This window comes from Pinus tabuliformis, chromosome X (assembly GCF_031772625.1).
Source record: "Pinus tabuliformis cultivar Carrire ecotype Pingquan chromosome X, CPIR1, whole genome shotgun sequence".
In the NCBI taxonomy this organism is placed as follows: Eukaryota; Viridiplantae; Streptophyta; class Pinopsida; order Pinales; family Pinaceae; genus Pinus; species Pinus tabuliformis.
In genome coordinates, this window is record NC_142308.1 from 139,974,244 (window position 1) to 139,997,422 (window position 23,179).

General features: G+C 39.4%; 1 protein-coding gene across 1 annotated transcript in view; it reads left to right on the plus strand.

The window, feature by feature from the left end:
- LOC149138853 (Metallopeptidase M24 family protein) overlaps positions 1 to 23,179 on the plus strand; it is a 538,903-nt gene that overhangs the window by 181,786 nt on the left and 333,938 nt on the right. The window lies entirely within an intron of this gene.

Here is a 23,179-nt window from a genome sequence, read left to right on the forward strand (position 1 = left end):
CCATTCTTGCCTCACTTTGAACCCTAGTATAAAAACATCAATCACAAGTGAGGGATTTCAGAAGTTTTGATCTTAGGACATTCATTCATTTTTTTGAATATTCCTAAACCCGAGGTCATCCTTCCCTCAAGCCTTTCTTGGAGAGCCCTTCTTTTGCTTCTAAAACAAGCAACCTATTATCTGAGCCTCTCCTTTGAATGGGCATTGGAAAACACATTGTGCATTGTTTTGGACTTCATCATTCTAGTGATTTCCCTATACCGGGACTCCTCCCATCGGTGAAAGTCCATAAAGAGGAAGGGACATTGTCTGAGGTGACAGTGGGTCCTTGTCTTATTGTTATCACTCGATCTAGTAGTAGTCCCTTTGGAACCACTCCTAGGATCCCTTCTAAATTAAGCGGTAACATGGCTTAAACCCAAAATCCCTGTGGTATATTTCTTTCTCCCATCATGGTTCTAACCAACAATTGGCCAATTCTGTTGGCTCTCTCTACTACTCCATTCTATTGTGGAGTCTCTACTATGTTAAACTGTCCTTTGATGCCTTGAGCCTTGCAAAAATCATGAAACTCTTTGGAGGTAAACTCACCACGATTATTAGATCTTATGCATTTGCTTTTACAATCAATCTCATTCTCAAGTATGGCCTTAAAGTTCTTGAACTTATCAAAGGCCTATTGTTTTTCTCTTAAAAATGCTACCCATTTCATTCTACTAAAATCATCAATGATTAGTATGAAACACAGATTACCTGATGAGGGTGATTGAGTCCTTGAAGGACCACACAAGTCCATATGTACCAATAAGTCCAGATGTACCAATTGTAATGGCTTGGTTGTTGAGTTCTCTTTGGATTTGAATGTCGCTTGCACCTGTTTTCCAATCTGACAAGATTTACAAATGGTGTTCTCTAGCTTAGAACACTTTGGTAGATCTATGACAACATTCTTCTTGCCCATCTTGACAACCTGATCAAAGTTCATATGTCCTAGCCCTCGATGCCACAACCAACTCTGATCAATCTTAGTTAGACATCATTTCTCTGACTTCGACAACATAGACATTACTGTTTTTCCTAACTACTTTAGCTACCACCTCTCCTGTGTTTGCAGATTTGATTTGACAATTCTTTGATCTAAATAACACATCATAGCCTTGGTCACACATCTAGGAAACACTGATTAAATTGTGCTTCAGGCCATTAACAAACAGAACATCCTTAGCCTTACCTTTTCCATTTACTAGACTGACTATTCCTTTACCAATGATCTTGCCTGGTGCATTATTTCGAAATGTTACATTACCTTTGATGATAGGTTTTACTGATAGAAACTTGCTTTCGTCTCCTGACCTGTGCTTAGAACAACCACTGTCCACATACCACTGGCTCCCTTCATTCTGAGCATATAAAACCATATTATAGTTTTGTTCATTTTCCTTTTTCTTCCATACCTTGGGTTGTTGGTTTGATTGTTTAATTTTAGGAGCAAGCCTTTTCTTTATGATTCTGCAAACAATTGCTCTGTGGCCAAAAATCTGGCAAATTTAACATTGAATCAAATTGTTCAAAGGAGAAAATGAATTGCCGAGTCTAGTTTTTCTTCTCCTTTGTTTGACAAGCTGGTTATCAGATTGATAATCTCTTCATTGCGGAACGATCTGCCTGAACAATAGGTTAACCTTGCAATACGCAACCTTATGCCCATAATTAGTGCAAGTAAAACAATATCCTGGAAATACATCATCGTACTTGGTAAAAGATTGATTTCTGAAGCTTGTCTGGATTGTTCCCTTGTTTGAGGCTCAAATTTCTTTGTTGATTTGTCTTTTTGGCGCTGTTAGTCTTTTGCTGAGTCGAATTCAACTTGCTCTTTTTATCTTGGAATGGCTGTTTTTCCTGATAGTTTCTTGCACTCGTTGCATTATTAATAGCTTGAACAAAGTATTACCTTCTTACGTTTAACATTAGTTGCTGAGCTTGACTCGGCCTCAAATCATAAACCTGTTTTGTTATGTGAGAGTCTTTGTGCTTCAAGAATTTCATCACAATCAATCCCTTTTCCAAATTTTTTGTTAAATCTCACCTGGGTTTTTTCCTTTTCAAGCTCTTTTCTCAAAGAAACAACTTTTCCTTCAAACCTTTCACATGCTTGTTTTTTCTCTTTGAGCTGTTCATTCAGAGTTTCTTGGATGTTCTTACCTTCTTCAATTTGCAAGAGCAGAGGTTCAATAGCTTCAACTTTATTCATAACCAACAATTCCTTTTGTGTTTTATTTTTCTTCTTCAACCTTTGGATCTCTTCAAGAGCGCTGAAATTAGAGAAATTTTGAGGCCTAAAATGGGCCTCTTAAGGAATATGATAAAATAATAGTGAAACTAATAAAATAAGATTAGATTATATCATCAAATTTTATAGGGGAAAAAAGAATTACTTTTTATATTTTCAACTTATATCCCTACAATTTTACTCAAATTTCGAGTGGGAGCACTTGTTGGATGCCAAATTTAATTTTCATCCAAGTAGTACCCATGTTGCATACTTTCGATGGACCTCGCTACACGAAAAATGAAAAATATATGAAAAACTTGATTGTTGGAACACTGTTTGGATACAGAATTTAATTCCTCATCCAAGGAGTACCCATGTTATATAATTAGTTTGAGATAATTAACATACAAAATGAACAACTAGCAAAATGTGATAGCTAAGTGAAATGGAAATTGAAATAACCACTTAACTCAATATCAAAACGTATTAGTGAATGGAGAAATTTGCATGCAACTAAATCATTAGCATTAGAGTGAAACTAAATGGAAATGAAACTAATATACTTGCATGAAAAGGAAAAAGAAAGAAATAGGAGAGTGACAAACACACAATATCTTTTTCTCTCCAAGAGAGAAGGATGGGATACCAAGGGGGAATCCCCAAGCTTCAAATGAAAAATTAGTTCTTTTATTTTTAGTTAGTGATGTGATGGCCCTCTTGTAGAGATGAGGGCTTTAGCTTTGGGAAGAGTTTACAATATGAACTTGAAAAACAAAACCACTCTTTCCCAAAAAAAGGGTTACAAATGAATGATTACAAATCTACTTGAGAGATTGTTACAAGAGAAAAGGCTTGAAAGCCTTGAGTGAACAGTGAAATACAAAAGTCACAACTCCTCAAACATGTGAGGTTCTAGAAGAAGAAATGGTGAATAGTGAGGAGAGAATATTGATCTTGAAATTTCAAATGCAGAGGGCTCCAAGGCATGCGCTTTAGCTCCCCTTATCAACTCGCATTTGTCTCCAAAAACACTTACAGAAACAGCGAGAGAAAAAGTTAACATGCAAGAGAAATAATGCTGAAATATGCAAGAGGAAGACTTAACTTGCATGTGATTAAAAGCTTATGGATGAAATGAGATTATAATACACTTATAGTACAATAAGCCCCTCACTAGATCAACTCGCATGGGCTGATCTAATGAGTGAAAGTTGGGATTTAAACCCAACAATTTAGCCTCAAATGCTTGATATAAAATCAATACTAGCAGAATTTAAAGTAACCAATAGGAATTGAATTTCGAATTTGATGGAAGGAAGAACATAAGGCTTATAGAAATTCCTTATCAATTGTCCTTTGATGTCCTTGGAGAATCCTTAGCTTGAGTGACTTGTGAGCTCTTTGAGGTCTTTGGAGATGGATGGTCCAACCAAAGACGTCCTCAATCTCCAAAGGGACTTGGTACCCTGCCTTTGAACACAAGAAACACTTGCAAAACCAATTTTTAGCACAAAAGGAGTCTTGTGATCTGAAGGAAAGGTTGAATTTGTTGTTCAACCGAGAACAACAAATTACAACAATGCTTAGAATATGGCAAGCTCAAAGGAGATTGCAAATAGTTACAAATATCCCCTCCCTAGACAATAATGCCCTTAGGAAATGCACAAAATCAATTAGATATGCAATATAATCTCAATGATAAACAATCATAGCATGAAAAACAAAATCAATGACACATTTTACCTCATCCACAAAGCATAACATCACAAGACAAGAAGGTACCCCCCAAAGACTTTACTTTTATTTATTAATAAAAATTCCATTAGAGTAACAACAAGCATAAAGCTTCCAACCATGAGCAAATGGGAGCTCTGTTGGTTTATTTATACAAATGAGGGAGGAAATACCAATGTGAACTAATGCAACAAGTGGTAGAATGGAGATAATCCCAATGACAAACTGAGTTTCCAAGTGGCACCATGACTGAGATCCCAATGAAGATGAGCAATCCAAATGGCAATCAAACTATTGGAGCATACCTATAGGTGGTCTGCTTATTCTTCTTTAGATGGCAGTGCATGAGTTTGAGTGGCACAAGTGTGCAGTTGTGTGGGAATGAAGGGAAACATTTCCCACAATTTTTTGTTGAAAACTACCACCCAAACAATTGTATTAACTGCTGTGAACTGCCATTAGATCAACGCTGTCCCATGTACCCACAATCCTCTAAACGTGTGCAAATATGTCCCTGTGTTGACTCTGTGTATATCTGGATGTGCGTAGGTGTAAAGGAGAGTTAGCTCCTGTTGTTGCCGCCTTACACACACACCTAAGTTAGTGAGAAAAGCCCTTAACCCCACAAGATGTGGTTGGTGACAAAATTAAGAGATGGGGCTGTCACCTATTCCCAACTCTCTATGTTTAAGCTTTCTCCTAGTTAAGCTAAGGGGGGTGGTCCCTAAATGAAAAGCTAAGTTAAAGGTGATGTGAGGTTCTAGGAGATTGTTAAAGTCAATTTGGATTACTTGAGATTATGAGAAATTTTCAACAAATATGATGAGCAATATGAAATGAAATATATTTCAATAACCATCAACACATAAATCAAAGATAAACATATCAGACTAGTGCCTTCAATATTGCTTCAAAATAAATAACATTTGCTCAAAGATGAAATATCTCAAAATGAAATACCAAAGTAATCATGCCACTCAAATAGATGTTAGAAAAACTTCACTTGCAAAATGCAAGATATGGTACTTGCCAAAATAATCAATTCAAAACATTTTCATCATGACAAGTATATAAATAAATTGCAAGCTTGAAAAGTAAAGTGAATTAAGATGAAATTATGTTAAATGCCTACTCTAAGTGAGAGATCTTCTTCTTAAACTCTTGCCAAAGGGTAAAAATTGGGGTGACTATAAAAAAGAGGGGTTGAGGACATGATGATGTTGTTAACGATACTTTTCCCCTGAGTTTTACTAGCTAGCATGTGCTTTCATTCCTACAAGGGGACAAGCCGCCTTGATAACTGCAGGGTCACACACTTTTTACCTTACTTCGTACTAATGGAAGAATTTTCTAAGAAAGTCCTTTCCCTGTGATGTCTATCAACCAAGCTTATGTTTGGAGGTTAATTGAATTAAAATGCGAACTATGCTAAAATGGCTAAATGTAATGCAATTAAATTTTTCCAAGAGATATTTGCAATGCTTTGAAATAATGGAAATGAGATGATGCTCAAAGTAAATTGCAAATGTAACTTCAATTGGACAAAGGAGATTAACTTGCAAGTGAGTTAGAAGGATACTAGTAAGTTTGCTTTGCAAAAGAGGAATTGTCTCAAGTAAATGGAAATGCTCACAATGATATAACTTCAAAATTGTACAGGACACATAAGCATAAGCTCAAATGAAATTGTGAATTGCTTCAAGATATGCCTATAAACTTAAGCAAAAATTTAAATGATATGGAACCAAAAGTACAATGCTTGCATGTAAAGTATGCTTGAAAAATAAGTGAGCAAGATAAAAAATGAGCCTATAGTGAGTCAATTGTATCCCAAAAGAAAAACAATATTGTTAAGCAACTAAATTAAACTTGCCACATAACTCCAAAATGCTTGCATGTAAGAAATAAGTGTTTTAAAGCAAAATATCAACTTGTACTCCAAAGCAAAATGAAATGCAAAGCATCAAATGAACTTGTAGCAAGATCTAACTTAGAAATCGAAATGTGATGGTGAGCTTTTGTTAATTTTAAAGCATGCAAAATGATCTAAAAAAGAAAGTTAGAAAAGATGAGATGCAAAATTAATCCACCCACACAAAATCCTCCTTCCAAATGAGGAGAAAGGATGCTTGGGTAAAACCCAAGCTCCCACAAGAAAAAAAGATCTTTTATTATGATGTTACAATGTAGTTAAAGCCTTTTAGAGGGCTGCCCAAAAGATTGAAGGAAATTTGTACAAGATTGAGAGCTAGAAATAACTAAAATATCCCTCCAAACAATAGCAATCTCAAGGGCCAAAGAAATCTTTCTAAAATCTGAAAATTACAATCTCCATAAAGCCCGCAGCCTATCCTTCTTTGCACCTCCTTCTAGTGTCCATGACTCCTTAAAATGAATCTTGGATGCTTGAGAGGTCCTACAAGAAAACTAGTTAGAGTTCAATGATTTCTCCTCAGAACTCTTGTTGCCAAAAGCTCCAACTATGGGCTATAACACAAAGAGGCAATTAGTGTAGAAAGAGCATATAAAGCAAACAAATATGATACAAAATAATGCACAAGAAACCAAATCAAGTGATGGGAGGGAACCCCATCATTTGCTTAGTTTGGAAAATGCTCTTAAATAGCAAATTTAACTTTGAAAAGCTCTAAATCAAAGAACCATATATTGAATGAAATGATGATTCAAGTAGATATTAGAAAATGAACTCCCCTCTTGCTTCTTCTTTTGATGAAAAATTTGAAGAAATAATTGGTGAGTCTTGAGCGACCTCGCATCCGGGAATGAGTTGATCTATGGGAGACTTCTCCCACACTCAAATGGATTCTTGCACAAAAAAAAAAATACAGATATTTCCTACACACTTGAAGCAACTATTAGCTTTCCTAATGGATTAGAACAACACAATGGATTGAGATAAATCAAATATTTCTCCAAAAAAAACTTGGCAAGCTCACTCCTAGAATGCTACTAATAGAGTTCAAATGTATAAGAAATACAATAATAACAATAGCAATATGCAAAGATATCACCTCAAAGTGCCAAGAGAACACTAGCAAAATTGTCCCAAAGTCTTTATTGATATTTCTGAAAGTGTACAAGGTAGCAGTGTTTCTGCAAGCATAGTAGCTAGTAACAATGATTACATGTGTGAGATCCCATAGCTCTATTATATAGAAGCTTGGGAGCCAATCCCAAGGAAAATGGTGGCAATCCCAAGACAAATAGGTGACAATCCCAGTGCTCCTTTATGCAAATTCGAATTTCCCAAGTGGCAACTTGATTTCTTTCTTGGAGGCCCATGCAATCCTTGATGGGGGAGCTCAAATCAGATGAGAGGACACACGGGAGAGTGAAGTGGAGTGCTAGGAGATCACTCTCCACCTCACTCAAGTAAACTATAATCCAATCTCAGGTCAACTCATGGTATCTCCTTGAAGCTCGAGTTGACTTCCTGAAATCGTGGATCTTGTCACTAGAACTCGTTGTCTTCTCCACAAAAAAAATGATTTGCTTGATTTGTGGCTTATGTGGAGTCCACATCACTTGGTAACTCAACTTTGACCTTTAGATGAATTTCCATCTCATTTCCACATCAAAGCATGTGTGGGTATTTATTTTTCTCCATTTATTTAATTGTTGGGCTAATTTATTGCCACATTTTCCACAAAACTTAGGAAAAGTGGATTTTAAGGGCCTAGAACTTATTTTTTACCCCTCAAAGTGTGTCATAGTAGAAAGTTGAGAGCGAGAGTTGTAATTTTGAACACACATACCCCATAAAGCTTCTAGACATCACTTATTACATTTTACATTCAAATTTTATTCAAATTTCCACCCTGTGGGAAATTAAAAAAAATTAAAAAATTGACCCCTAGACCTAATCAAATTCCACGAAATTTTACGAGTGATCTAGTATGGTAATATAAAATGACTCTAGACACTAGGACTCACCCAAGGCCTTGCTTTCAAGCCATACTTCGACTTTGGGGTTATGCTTAGGGGAAAAAACTCAATTAATTAAGTCCTCGTAAAGACCTAATAATTAACCAAGTGAAGAAAAACCTCCTAGAGTAAAGTCACTTGATGACAAGGTCCCAAAATACCTAGGCCTGTTACATGACTCAACTCATCACACTAGCATCACTTTTACATCGTCCCGCAGGGCTTGTGGAATTTGAGTACAACAAAAAAAGATGAGAAGAAGTAAAGTTGAAAAACTCTGATGACATATTGAACTCTGATGGTGGATGAAGCCTCTAACATGTCTTTGGGCATGGAGTCCTCAAAAATCTTTGGGTACACTTCGGTGGTCAACAACTCCCACATAAACTCCAACCAAACTCTCACGTAAAACTGCGTTCCAACGTGCTGTTAAGTGACTAATGTGTTGACTAAGTAGACTGCGTGGAGTTCTTTTATTTTGGCATGTGCATAGATCCTCCATACTATGAGCTGAGCTAAAGGTGGAGAGTGAGGTGGGGTCTAGTCCCCACTCACATTTCTTTAACTTTAGCTTAATTCCACCATATTTGAATTAAATCAAAATATTGCACTTTATTTCCAACGTGATATCTCATGAGCTCAGCACTGCCTCTTTGACTGCCTTTGAATTTGTAAGTGAGTTGTGCTTTGTTTGGTGGGCCCTACATGGCTGCCACATCACCATTGGCTTCCGCTTAAATTTCCATGTCACTTGTTTGACTCTTTCTGACTTTGGAAAAAATAATAAATTTTCCAATTATTATTTTTTTGAAATTTTTCTCACTTTTTGCCACTAACATTAGAGAAAGTGGGTTTTGAGGGACTACAATTTGTTTCTTGACCCTCAAACTGGGTCTTCAGATAATGCTGGGGCTCTGAGGATAAAGTTCGAGTATTCACATGCCCTAGACATTTCTTAGGACCACTTATTTACATCTTTACATAGAAATTATTAAAAAAATCCTACTTAAACCTAGTCAAATTCTGCGAAATTTCAGAAATGACCTAGCATGGTAATATAAATCCTACTTAGATCTAGTCAAATTTTGCGAAATTTCAAAGGTGACCTAGCTTGATAATATACATCGACCCTAGAAACTAAGATGAACCCAAGGCTCGATGTTCAATTCGTCACCCCAACTTTGGGGGTATAGGTGAGTGAAAAAGTTGAGTTAATTATTTGTTGCTAAAAAGCGAAAATAATTAGCTAAGTGAAAAAAACACTCTACGGTGTACTCACTTGCTGATCAAGTCCCAAGTCTCCTAGGCCTGTTACATAACTTTATTGATCATTCTAGCGACATTATTACAACTCCCCGTATGGTTGGGAATTTGAGAATAGAAGAAGAGGAGAGAGAAAGGGGCTGGAATGCCTTGCTAATTTATGGATTTTGAATTTTTTTTGGTGTACTCTGTGTCATGGGCTATGGAGTCTTCACAATATCTGCTAAGTACAACTCAACAATCAACAAACCCCATTGAGGAATGTCGTTTTAACATCCATTTGGTGGATCCTTCACCCCATTTGCACTATAATAGCTGCAATAGCCCTGACAAATGAATATCTGGCCACTGAGCAAAGGTCTCGTCATAATCGATCCCCTCTACTCGTGAGAATCCCTTCGCCACAAATCTCGCCTTGTATTTTTCGATGTTTCCATCAGCCTCATGCTTGATCTTATAAACCCAACGAGAACCAACCATAGATTTTCCCTCTAGCCTCGACACTACTTCCTAAACATCATTCTTCATGATGGAGGCATACTCCACCATGGCATCTCTCCGCACCTACTAGGTGGCTGCCTCCTGGTAACTGGAAGGCTTGGCATCCAACAACTCATGATGTACTTGTAGCGCGAACTTGCTCTTGCGCTCCTAGATTAGTTGATCTTCCCATATCACTCTTCTTCTCCCTGTGCTGGGAGTTACTACTTGAGTGGGCTCTAGTCTCTCCTCCAACTGCGTGCCCCTCTTGCCCTTATGCTACTCGATTTTCCCATCAACATGCTGAACTATAGTCTGAGGTGCTAGCTGAGACCCCTACTTGGGAGGCTACTACTCCTCTTGCACTGTAGTCTGCTTACAATCCAAGGAATTTTCAAAGCCCTTTCCTTCTCAAACTTCACATCTCTCCTGATGATTGTTTTCTTGAGTGCTGGTATATACACCTTGTACGCCTTGGATGTCTTACTGTAGCCCACGAAGATGCCCTTCTCTGTTGTGGGATCCAACTTCCTTTTCTCTGTTGGTACATGGCAGTACACTAGGCTACCAAATATCCGGAAATGTGATACATTCGGTTTCTTCCTTGTAAAAGCCTCCTCTGGTGTAACTCGCCCCAACACTTTGTGTGGGCTTCAGTTCTGCAAGAAAATTGTTGTATTGCATGCCTCAACCCAAAGAAACTTGGGCAGCCCCTGGTCATGCAACATGGCTTTGGCCGCTCCAACTATGGCCCTATTCTTGCGCTCTGCCACCTTGTTCTGTTGAGGGTTATATGGTGTAGTCAACTCCCTCCTTGGCACACAACTCTTTGAATGCGTTTAACATGTACTCACCACATTTATCAGACCTCAGCGCCTTGATTTTCTTGCCAGTCATGTTCTCAACCAAGGCCGTGTACTCTAGAAACTTCGATAAGGCCTCATCCTTATTTTCCATGAAAAATATCCAGGTCTTCCTCGAGTGATCATTTATGAAGGTGATGTAATACTTGTACCCACTAAGGGATATTGTAAAGAAAGGACCACAAACATCTGAATGAACAAGGTCCACGTTACCCTTGGACTTGTTATCTCTGCTAGGAAAAGAGGTTTTAGCATACTTGCCAAGCGTGCAGCCCTTGCACACCTCATGTTGATGCACACTGCGCTGTGGTAGCCCTATCGCTATCTCCTTAAGAATCTTTAGCGCAGATGGTGCAGATGCCCCATGCACCTATGCCGCAATTCCCCAAGCTCGTTGTCTGAGGCACGACCCCCTCTCTTGGTCAATGTTGCAGCTATCTCAAACTGTACTCCATATAAGCTCCTATGCCTAACCTCGATTTGCTTAGCCTCCTTGGAGTTTGAGGGTTTCATAAAATCCTACCTTGTCTAAAGGTCACCTCGTATCCCTTATCCGTCTGAGGGTTTTATAAAAACCCTACCATGTTTGAAGGTCAGCTTGTATCCCTTATCCTCTAGCGTTGAAGCTGAAATGAGGTTCTTCTTGAGCCCAGGTACGTAAAGGACATCTCATATAAATAGAGGGTTTCCAGACTCCCTCTTAAATCGAACTATATTGGTACCCTCGATCCAATACTTTGCATCATCTACCATCTCAATGTCGAGTTACATGTCTCTTTCTGACAGTTTGTTGAAATACTTCTTATTTCCCGTCATATGACAGGATGCATCGCTATCCACATACCATAAATTTGTAGCCACTGATCTTGCCATGCAAGTAGTGAGTGAAAACTCCTCCTCAAAATGAGAAGAGAACTCATTTATCTCTGCAAAGGTTGCTACTTGGTCCTTCTTAGACCCTTTCTTCCTGTTAAGGCATTTAGTAGCAGAATGCCCAAACTGGTGGCACAAAAAGCACTTGATCTTGCTGAGATCCTTTTTCTTCTTCTCTCCCTTGTAGCTCGACTCTCCACCACCACTGCTCTTCTTACCACTGAACTTGCTCCCTTTGCATGTTCAAGTTGAAGCTTGGCTAAGGATTAAGGTTTCAATGGCACCAAGGAGCCAAGAAAGGAGGATGTTAGCACTAACTAGGGAGGTTTTACCATAATAAATGCTAGATTTTGCGTTTAAAGAGTTAATGGAGGTAAACCTTGGAATTTCATCCACAAGCATCCGCTCACGCTCAACTCTATCGAAAATCGACCTTAGAAAAACCCCTAGTGGCTTGCCTTAAAAGGCCTAGGAGAGGCAAGATGAGAAAAACATTTAAGTTTTAATGGTTTTTGATCAACACAATCATGGCTAGTGCCTATTCATATGAGGTCTATCACTTCACTTTTACAAATAATTAAGCCTACATCCCCTAAAACAAGTTTGAATTCGAGTGTTTGACAAGACAAGAGGTTACAAGCCAATCTCAGCGCAAAACATAGAGATAATGAAATAAATGCCCACATGTGTGGGTTGATTTCCTCTAGAAGCATGGTGTCATCTCCTTTTTGAGCAATAAATGCCACAACAAGGTGTGGAATACGCTAAGGAGATGCTCCATCATCATAGTGAACTCCAAATCCTAAGGGAAGCCTCAAGAAGTGCTTAAAAGTGTCTCTATGTCCAATAATCATGCTTTAGGTTCCCTATGTCACCTTCTCAAGGGCTAGATGGGTGATGTGGCATTTTATCTCTCTAGTGTTGGGGCTCCAAGAATGAGTACAAGTCCTTCCTTGTCATACTGGGGATGGCCCTCATCATCTAGATTTTGGAACAAACAACACCCATCAAATAGTGTCAAGGCTAGCCTGGGGGCATCTTGGGTTTGCTTAGTGTTTCAACATCTAGGGTGCTTTGGAGTATCAATCATCTTGTGTAATTATCGAAGTGCCCAACACTCTGCATTGGAGGGGCAACACTGCATCTGCAAGGTCATCACTGCTCTTTGGAAGGTGCTAAACAACCTGGGCACGTTGTGCAATGGAGTGATGTAATATGCCCTCAAAGGCCTCTTATGTTGTGTGAAGAACCACCTAACAAAACCATCTCAGGATCAAGTGAAAGTCACGAATCATTAGCGAGAATGACCATAGATGCATCATAGTGGACGAGATTGTAATATTCCCAATTAAATTTTCAAGTGATTGACTGTGTTATCAAAAACAACTTCAAGCAAATGTTTCCAAAAATATTTGAAAATTTCTTTGACACGTTTCTACAAATAGTTAGTGTGCAAACTCTGGAAATTTACTTTCAATAAACAACACAAGACTTTTGTCAAACAATTTGAGAACAACTTGAAAGAGAACTTAAGCCAATATTTGAGGCAAAGTCTGATCTTTAATTGAGAGCAAAATTCAAAGTTTACAATGCCATTGAAGGATAACACGTGGAACATACTGCATACTGATATGAAGGACAAACTTGAGGGTTTGAAATTCTCTTTGGATACATAGGGAACAATTCGGCCTCTTGGAGAATGGATTCTGTCTCTCAATTGACAAGCTGCTACAACACTTCTTCTTATAACTTTTGGCCTAGACTGTAATAGTAATGAACTCAGCCCAAAGGTAATAAGACTCTGATCTGGAATTCACTGTAAATATATGGAAGATGGTGTTAGTTTCTGTAGCATCGGATGTGTTCTAGCCATGAAATTTAGTGGAGAGGCTATAATACATGAGATCTCCAAAACTCAAAAATCGTTTCTGTAAATTCCACCTAGAGATGACTTAATTAGATATTAACCAATTCTTTAATGTTGCCCAAGTCTAAACTTAGAAAGCCTATTAATTAATTATAATTAATTAAGTCAAGGTGAGAATAGTCTAGAAACTCACACGGACTGATCCAGAAATGATTTGAGTCCCGACATGAAGATATAAGAAGGGATCAATGTGGTTGTAACGACCTATCTACAATTACAAACCTAAGTTGCACGAAGCGCCGAAACATTTCAGAGTTTACGAAATGGGTACGTTTAGAAACGTCACCTCCCAAAAATGGAAACGTCGGTTGAAACGTCGCTTGAAACATCATATATGTTTACATATATAAAAAGAAATTTATAAATAAGTGAATAACACAATATCTTGCAGGAAAAAAGGGATTAAGACTCATAGATGACAATTTAGAAGGAAAACCAAGTCTATATTAACTCTCATAGATGATTACATGATGGTCGAGTTTTTGTTGAGTTTCGGCCGAGTTTCGGAGTTTCGGGTACGAGTACATCCCAAAACGCTGAGTTCCTAGAAGTTTCGTGCAACATAGTTACAAACGAAATGTGATTATTAGCATACACGCAAGGCATGCATATGATAGCTACATATGCATGCGTTGCATGCACTGCATTAGTATACATATTAAATTACAAAGAATGTCCAAGTATAGGATAAATGAATTAATAAATACCTAAATTCGCAAAATATAATGAATCTATTGAGTAAGGTATTTATGTGTGTACCGCCACCATAATAGGTAACTATAGGAGATTATACAAAATAAAATGTTAATGCAATATACTATACAAAACAAAATGAAAATATAATTTGTATAAAATGAAATAAAAATATAATCATATAAAATACAAAAAGAAAATATATCATGTATAATACGAAATGAAATGAAAGTATAATTATGTAAAATAAAAATAAATATATATACAATACTAATGACAACGTAGTTTATAAAATAAAATGAAGTAAAGTATATATCATACCAAACCAAGTAGAATAAATTATTGCCTGTTACACCATTTGATATTTGGAAGGCGACAGATATTATCCGCTCATATTTCAGAAAGAGAAGAAGAAATCAGATTTGTAAACTTGTCGTTGTTTCAGATGGACCACCGCCTGGTATCATAAAGACCTTTATCCTCCTGACAGGCAAGGGATGGAGAGGGTAGAGGATTCAATAAGGAGGCAGTGGGAGGAAATGGGTAGATGGGGGAACCTCACCGTTATAAGAGAAGGGAATGAGACGAAGAAGGGGGAAGGAGTTTGGAGATTTACAGGGACAGTGGGAATTTCAGACAGAATTTCAAAAAGGGAATTTGAGCTCAATTATTCTTGAAGTTTTGGGCACGGGGGCCAGAGTGCTTCCATTTTGAAGTACTTTGGAGCTGGGTACCGAGATTGTGCCCAGTATGGCAGGGAGGTTTTGGTCATTTTGGTAACGGAAGCAAAGCTGGTGCTACAACAACTCAGGATCGACTTCAAACACGAAAGCTAGGTAGGTATCTGTGAATCAAATTGATTAATTCATGCTTAAATTGCAGCTGTTAAATGATTTAATTTTGGTTAGGTCATTAAATTTTGGTATCAGAAAAACTGGGTTTTATAGTGGTGATGGAGAACACACTTCTGCAGTTTGATTTCCTTGGCAGATCGATTTCCAGAGAGCATCAGTAGTTGTCGAAGAGCCAGAGATCGAAGCAGAGACAGTGAGGCTGGAGGAAGTTTTCCAGATCTAGCGAGTGCATTTTCAGAGAGGCTGAAGTTTCTCCAAGAGCTTGCGCAGTCCTAGCGTAGAAGCTTGAGAAGGCAGTTTGAATTGCTGAGAAGGGAAGAGGTCTTTAGTTCTAGAGGTTGGGAAGGAGTCCTAGAGTGTAGGAGAAGAATTTTCCCAGCCAACAGCAAGTAGGACGACTTCATTAGCAGATGATTTGGGCAACAATTGCAGCAGGCAGTGTTAGGTTGATGCAGGCCCCGCGTAGGCCAAGTTTGACAACTTGCTTTTCAAAGGTAGTCCAATGTTGGAATTGCTCAGAGTGAGGGTAATTTCTCTCTAGTTATTTTTGCCAGTATTTTCTCTGCAGGATAGCTAGGTTTCAACAACCAGATTATTGTACCTAGAATTTCTCACTGCTGCATAATAATAAAATCCTCATCTGCTGCACTGGTTTTCCCAAATTGGGTTTTTTCTGGGGACATTTGTCCAAAAATAACATTGTAAAATTTATGTGTGTGTGTGATAGGTTTTCTTAGTTTCTAGTGCTATTTTATTCCACAATGTATTTGTGAAAATTGCAGTAGAGAATTATTCGTTGTTTGTGTGGGAAAATAAATTGTTAAATTAAATTAATAATTAGAAGAATAATTTTCTGCTGTTGTGATAGATGAAATTTTCACATGGTATCAGAGTGTGAGTGATCATTCTGGAAGCTAAGAAGCAAAGGAAATAATTTCATTGCTCAGAGGGAGTAACAGGCCAAAATTCTTAGAGGCAGCTCAATGTCATACAGGCAGGCCAAATTGTTCGGTAGGAATTCGATTTTCAGTTGCAGGGTTATAGAAAAGTCGATTTGCCCGGATTAGTGATACCAGCGGTCAGAGGGAGCAACAACAACTCAGATTTTCGCTGAGCAGATTCCTTGGTTGGACGCAGAGGGTTTTGTTGCAGTAGAATCAACGTCGAGTGGAAGAGAAAAGCACACACTGAAGAGGGAAAATTTCTCTCAGGGAACTTCGAGACTCAGAAGTTTGATTTTTCTAGGTATATTGGCAATAGTAGCTAGCAAAGTTGTGCATTCTAGAAGGGAGTGCGGGTAGCAGAGTAGAGCGCCGAGCAACAAGAAAGAGGGAGATTTTCGGGTTTATTTTCTCCAGTTTTGAGTTTCCAGATTTTGCATCTCTGCAGGGATGACCGTACGAAATTGCCAGAGGAGGTCGTACGAGTTAGCCAGAATGCAAATATGGGCAACAATTGGACCTCCAGTTGTCGGAAATAAGTGCTGGAGGAAGTGCGAGATGCAAAGAAAGGAAGGGTCCCAGCTAGGGACTAGGCTATGAAAGGATAGTAGGCACTAGCTACTGTATATGAACTCCTGTCAAGCCTGATGCCTGGTCCAACACAGTTGCCTTTCGGAGATCCAGTTCGAAGTTCACTTTTACCAAATTTTCAGTGTTCCCAGGAATCATCTAAGCATTTAAACTAGCACACACCAATTTATCATTGAGTAGTTGCAATTTAGGCTAGACCGAGTCCCGAATGTTAAGCATAGATGCAGTTACATATCTAGTAGAATTGTCCTGAGTTGTCTAGGCTAATTAGATTAAAAGATCCCTTACAATAATTTCTTTCTTAGAATTATTCATTTCATAATTTAGATGACATTAAATAATGTCTTCACTCATTCATCAAATGCTTCCCAATTCATTCAAATCTAACACAATGTTTCTTTCCCCCTGACCAAAAACACTCTCAAACCAATCCTCCCCCTATGAAATCCAAACATACCTCTTCCTTATAGAGATTCATAATGAACACCACCCAACTTAATTTAACTCCAAGACCAAGACAACATCCTACTTCTTCTCACACATTCAATCATCATCAATATTACATTTTACCAGTTCAATTACATTACTAGGTTACCTTCATCGAGATCATCAACTGCACCTTCTTTGAGATTTTACTATACCTCACTAAAAATATCTTTGCCATCCTTTTCTAAGATCATCACCACTCACAACATTACTATACTGATCTTACTCCTTCGATATCACCTGACATGTTTTTATCCCCAAAGATATAAGAGTAATTGCTACAAGATGTCAATATGCCACAAAAAACACAACCAGACCACACAAGACATTTGTGTATATTTACCTTTCCATATTACCAATAAATCCCACTTAAACGCACCATTGTCTCCTTCCTGTATAAACGTTACTCATAAACCTTCCAAATCTAATCCTAATCTCCATCTATATACATAATCTATATCCGTATCTCCAAACCACTCCTGTAGTTATAAATGTTACAAGAATGTATCCATTACAAGACTTAAAGTTCTTATCAGACCATATCATACAAGTTATGAACAATGTTTTGCTTGCACTGTGATCCATAAAAAGCCGAGACATTATTCCTCCTTTCACCGATCAGAGTACCACCAATAATGCTATACCCTAATAACTGAATATCACACCAAATTTTACCCTTTCCACCCCCATGACAACCGTTATCGTTGAGCAAATCATTCCATATCAAGCCGACATTCTAGATCGTTGTACCAATTTTTGAGCCGACATCTGTAAATGCTTTTGGATGCATTTTTATTTCTCTGGAGTGTCTACTTTCAGATTGTTCGTCTTGGAGGGAACTCCCAAAATTCCTACACACCAATCTGAATCTGAATCTACTTCACCTACTTGATTTTTAAATTACATTCATCAAGTTATTCTTCTGAATACTGAAGCAAATTTCTTTTGCAACCTACACTAATTAAATATTTGACCTCATGAAACAAAAAACAGAGCAAAGAACAAGATACATAGGACACACTTACTTTTGGACACAATAGTCCCTGGAAGAACCCAATACGGGAAAACCGGTGCAAAAGTTTTGTAGGTTTATTATTATGCATGAGAAATATCTAAATACAAATCTAGGATGCTCATCTAGCAATCCTTTACAGAGAAAATACTGGCGGAAAATCTGAGTGAGTTTTACCTCACTTCACTCGGCAGAAGTCCGGCTGATCCGACAACAAGACTGGCTAACCCCGACTACTTCTTCGTTGACCCTGCGTAGGCCCTAGTCAACCTTTCAGGCTCTGCGTCATCTCTTCTTCCCTCTGCGTCAGCTATCCTGGCTATTCCGACAGTTCCGTCTTCTTCATGACAGGCAACTTTCTCCTCTACGCTGGCCCTTCTGGCTCTGCATCAAGGCAACGTGGGTCCAGACTGGCCCAGCGTCAGCTCTCCTGGCTATTGCGTTGCCTCCACAAGCTCTCTCCGCCTCTCTGTTAGTATTCTCCGGAAAGTCCTTCTCCTAGATTCTCTCTGCCCCTCTGCTGCTGAATGATCACCTAGTTCGAATTTCTTAGCTTCCTAGCCCCAGAAATCGAACTCTAGATCAATTTGTTCTCTCCGTGTGTGTTTCCAAATGAACCCCAGGCCTCCATTTTATACTTTTCCTGTTGAGTCTTCAACGACCGAGATTAAGTCTCTAATCAATGGCTAAGATTAAAACATGACTTGATCCGCATTCTAGACCATTCTCACCCATATTTTGATTAATACCCATTAATATTTTAATTTCCTTGAGTTTAGACTTAGGAACTCCATTAAAAATATTAATTATTTTAATAAAATACAATCCGGATGGAATTTCACCAAATGGTTTTTGGGTTCTTTAGAATTCATGTGCCTTAGCCTCTCCACCAATTTTCAAGGCTAGAGCACTTCCGATGCTACCAAAAACTAACACTCCCTCTTAGCGAGGAAAGTTCTCTAGCAACAATGTCCACCTGCATGCTGCTCTGTTTCTGAAGCACCTCCTTTTTGCACTATTGCTGCCACCAACACTGTGTTGCTGCTGCTACTGTACTGCTGCCCATGACACTGCCACTGCCACTGTTGCATCTGTACTACAACTCCCTCTCAAACGTTGCATCTGCTATGCTGCTAGCACTGCCACTGCTAACACTGCATTCGTACTGCAACTCAGTTGCTGAGAGAAGCAACTGAAAAACATCCAAAATTAACTGAACTTAACTGTGTTCAGCATAATACCATGAATGTTGGAATTTGACTGCTCTAGTCTCTAACCCTCTGAATCTTCTGCGCTGCTGCTAACTTTTGCACTGTGTCAACTGCAATGCTGCGAACCTTGCTCTGCGCTGATCAGTCTTTGGTCCCAAGGTATTGCATCTATCCTCCAAATAATTGACTGCATCATCTAACACTAAGTCCATCTCACTACTACGGAATCTTAGGCTCCCATAACAAGGAATTGATCCAAGAAGTGGACTCCTCAAGGATCCTGCCCACATGTAGTCCTCCCAACTACAGGTCAGTATCACCCCATTTCCCTCCTGGAGATGCGTGGGCAGTCATGGCAAACTCATCCTCATCTATCTTCGCGGCTGCAACCTTTGGATCATGCTTCCCTTCCTTATCCTTTTGCTTCAAAGGACACTGAGATGCAAAGTGACCCATCTGAAACATTTCACCTTCGAAATGTCCTTCTTCCACTTCTGTTTCTGCTATCCCTCGATGCTAGAGTTGCATTTTCCTCCTCCTTCGTCTTTGTGCCACTCCCACTATTTCCATTGAGGTTGACCTTCACAAGGTCCCTACTTAACTCCTCCTGTTGAAGAGACGCCCACATCTCCTCCCATGAAGGTAGTTTTTCCTTGCACAATATGCTTTGGATGAAAACTTGCCATTCATCCGAGACTCTATTCAGGGCTATCCTCACCATCGCGGTTGGCTGAGGAGTGGACCCCACTGCAGCAAGCTGGTCTCTGGTGTCCTCAAGACATTGAAGATAGAGGGTCACCCCTTCTCCTTTCTGCGTCAAGGTTCACTGCAACTTCTGCTCTAAATACATCTTCCGCTGTTCGGAAGAGCCTTCATACAGAGACGACAAGGCTTCCCACATCTCTTGGGCTGTATCCTTGCCCTGCAAGTGTGAGACCACATGATCTCGAACTCCATCGAGAATGAGCCTCTTTGCCTTCCCCTGCTCAACCTTGTACTTCTTCTTTTGATCGTTGTTAGCAGGAATAGCTACAACACTTTTGACGTAGGCCTTGAGATCATATTCCTCCAGAACAACTAAGATTCTGGTCTTCCATATGACATAGTTGGAGGCTCTGTCCAACCTGTTTTGATCTCTGAGCCCATTAATAACCATCTCTGCTCAAATGAGTGTCGAACAGGTTCTCTTCTCCGTCTTTCATTGCTGCCCCAACAAAACTCGGATCTAGATTTCTTTGGCGCTAGAAATCCTCTAAGGAACAAGCTCTCTCTGAAAATCGATTTTCTTCATAGAAATCCTTCTGCCAACAACTGTCGAACCACCCCTCTCTGATCTTTCTTTGCTACTGCTCAGCACTGGATCTAGATTTCTTGGCAAGAAATCTTATGAGGAACTGATTCCCTCTACTTTGCTTCTGCCCCACTAGGTATTGTTTTGCAACAACAGAATCAACACTCCACCAGCAACTCCAGATGAAGTTTGCGCTGCACCTCTAGCCCCGATAGCTGGAAAAACGAGACTCAACAGTCTTTGCGTTGGCCCAACAATCACCGCGCTACCTCTGTAGCTACATCATCACACAAATAGGCTGACGCAGGCTTTGCGTGAGCCTCCCTTGGTGATTGCGTCATCCCTCCTTTGCTGTCTCGGCTAAAAAACTGCGCTGTCTCTCGGGACAACTGTCTTTAGCACAAATTCTCCTCTGTCCTTTTGCTGATGGCTTTAGTCCTCCTTGATCTGCAATCCCTCTGATACGATGTGAAAATTCCTACACTGAAGGGACCCCTGCTGCAACAAATCTGAATCTACTTCACCTACTTGATTTTTAAATTACATTTATCAAGTTATTCCTCTGAATACTTAAGCAAATTACTTCTGCAGCCTACACTAATTAAATATTTGATCTCATGAAACATAAAACAAAGCAAAGAACAAGATACATAGGACACACTTATTTTTGACAAAATAGTTCCCGGAAAAACCCAATGCAGGAAAACCGGTGCAACAGTTCCGAGGGTTTATTATTATGCAGGAGAAATATCTGAATACAAATCTAGGATGCTCATCTAGCAATCCTTTACAGAGAAAATACTGGCGGAAAATCTGAGTGAGTTTTACCTCACTTCACCCGGTAGAATTCCGGCTGATCCGGCAACAAGATTGGCTAACCCTGGCTACTTCTGCGCTGACCCTGCGTAGGCCATGCGTCAGCCTTTCAGTCTCTGCGTTAGCCCTGCATCAGCTCTTCTACCCTCTATGTTGGTTATCTCGACTGTTCTGGCAGTTCGGCTTCTGCGTGACAGGCAACTTTCTCCTTTGTGCTAGCCCTTCTGGCTCTGTGTCAAGGCTGCGTGGGCCCATATTGGCCCAACGTCAGCTCTCCCGGCTATTGCGCTGCCTCCACAAGCTCTCTCTGCCTCTCTGTCAGTATTCTCCGGAAAGTCCTTCTCCCGGATTCTCTCTGCCCCTCTGCTGCTAAATGATCACCTAGTTCAAATTTCTCAGCTTCCTAGCCCTAGAAATCGAACTCCAGATCAATTCGTTCTCTTCGTGTGTGTTTCCAAATGAATGCCGAGATTAAGTCTCTAATCAACAGCTAAGATTAAAACATGACTTGATCCGCCTTCTAGATCATTCTCACCCATATTTTGATTAGTACCCATTAATATTTTAATTTCCCTAAGTTTATACTTAGGAACTCTATTAAAATATATATTTTTTTAATAAAATACAATCCGGGTGGAATTTCATCAAACGGTTTCTGGGTTCTTTAGAACTCATGTGCCTTAGCCTGTTCACCAATTTTCAAGGCTAGAGCACTTCCGATGCTACCAAAAACTAACATGCTTGACACTAGGTTGACACATATTTATTACATACATGCTCAAGAAGAGCTCTTTAACATGATTTTGACTCTTTGACTTACCTGGACCTATGGAATGAGCAAGAAACTCATTCGTATAATTTACAAAAATAATATTTATTTTTCTTGACAGGTAAGAAGATCAAAATTATATTTACAAATATCAAACCTAGTTACACTTTTTTCAACACGAATTGCCCAGTTGCAGTATGCAAGTGCAGTTCCAGCGAGAAGATTCCCATCGCAGAGCTACGTAGTCTTGTTTCCAGTACAGGAGGACGGTGCGAGCTGCCAGGAGGGGAGCAAAGAGATTTCCCATAGGGAGATCGAGACTGTCTAGCGTAAGAGGGAACAACCCTATGGAAGCTAGCACTTCAAGATTTGGGGAGATCAAACTCATTATCACAGTAGTTGCAGTAGCAAAATCATCAACAGATCAGTAGCAACAACAATATGAGTAGATCATATTTTGTTATGTTTGCAGTTATATCTTCAAAAGTGAGGTGGGGCGATTTGGAGCTGCAGTACTAGAATTGCAGAGTGGGGCAGGGTCCATTGAGGTATCCTCCTCATGGATCATTACCTAGCTACGGGGACCCACAGTGTTCAATAGTAGGATGTATCAGTGGCAGTTGATGCAGACAGTACTAGAGTGACAGTTGTAGACTAGTAGCAGTCAGATGTTGAGGAGCACAGTGCAGTGTTGACAACAGAGCAGGTGGCTCAGTGCACAGTTGGCAGTAGCGTAAATTCTTCAGTGACAGTGCAGATGCTAGTAGCAGTTTGAGACTCGGGAGACATATGCATCATACTGAATACAATTGATTCAATATTTTGGATGCTTCTCAGTTGCAGTTGCAGCAACAACATATGAGAGGGAGTTGCGGTGCAGATGCATAGTTGGCTGCAATATAGCAGTGTTTGCAGCAACACAGATGCAACATCAGAGTTGCGCAGTAGTTGGTGGGCAACAAAAACCAGACATCAACAATGTAACAAGAGGTGATACAGAGACAAGGTGTTGTGGCAGGATGTGCAACACTAGAGAGAACACAATGCTTGCTAAGAGGGGGTGTTGGTTTCTGTAGCATCGGATGTGTTCTAGCCATGAAATTTGGTGAAGAGGCTAGAATACATGAGATTTCCAAAACCCATAAATCGTTTTTGGAA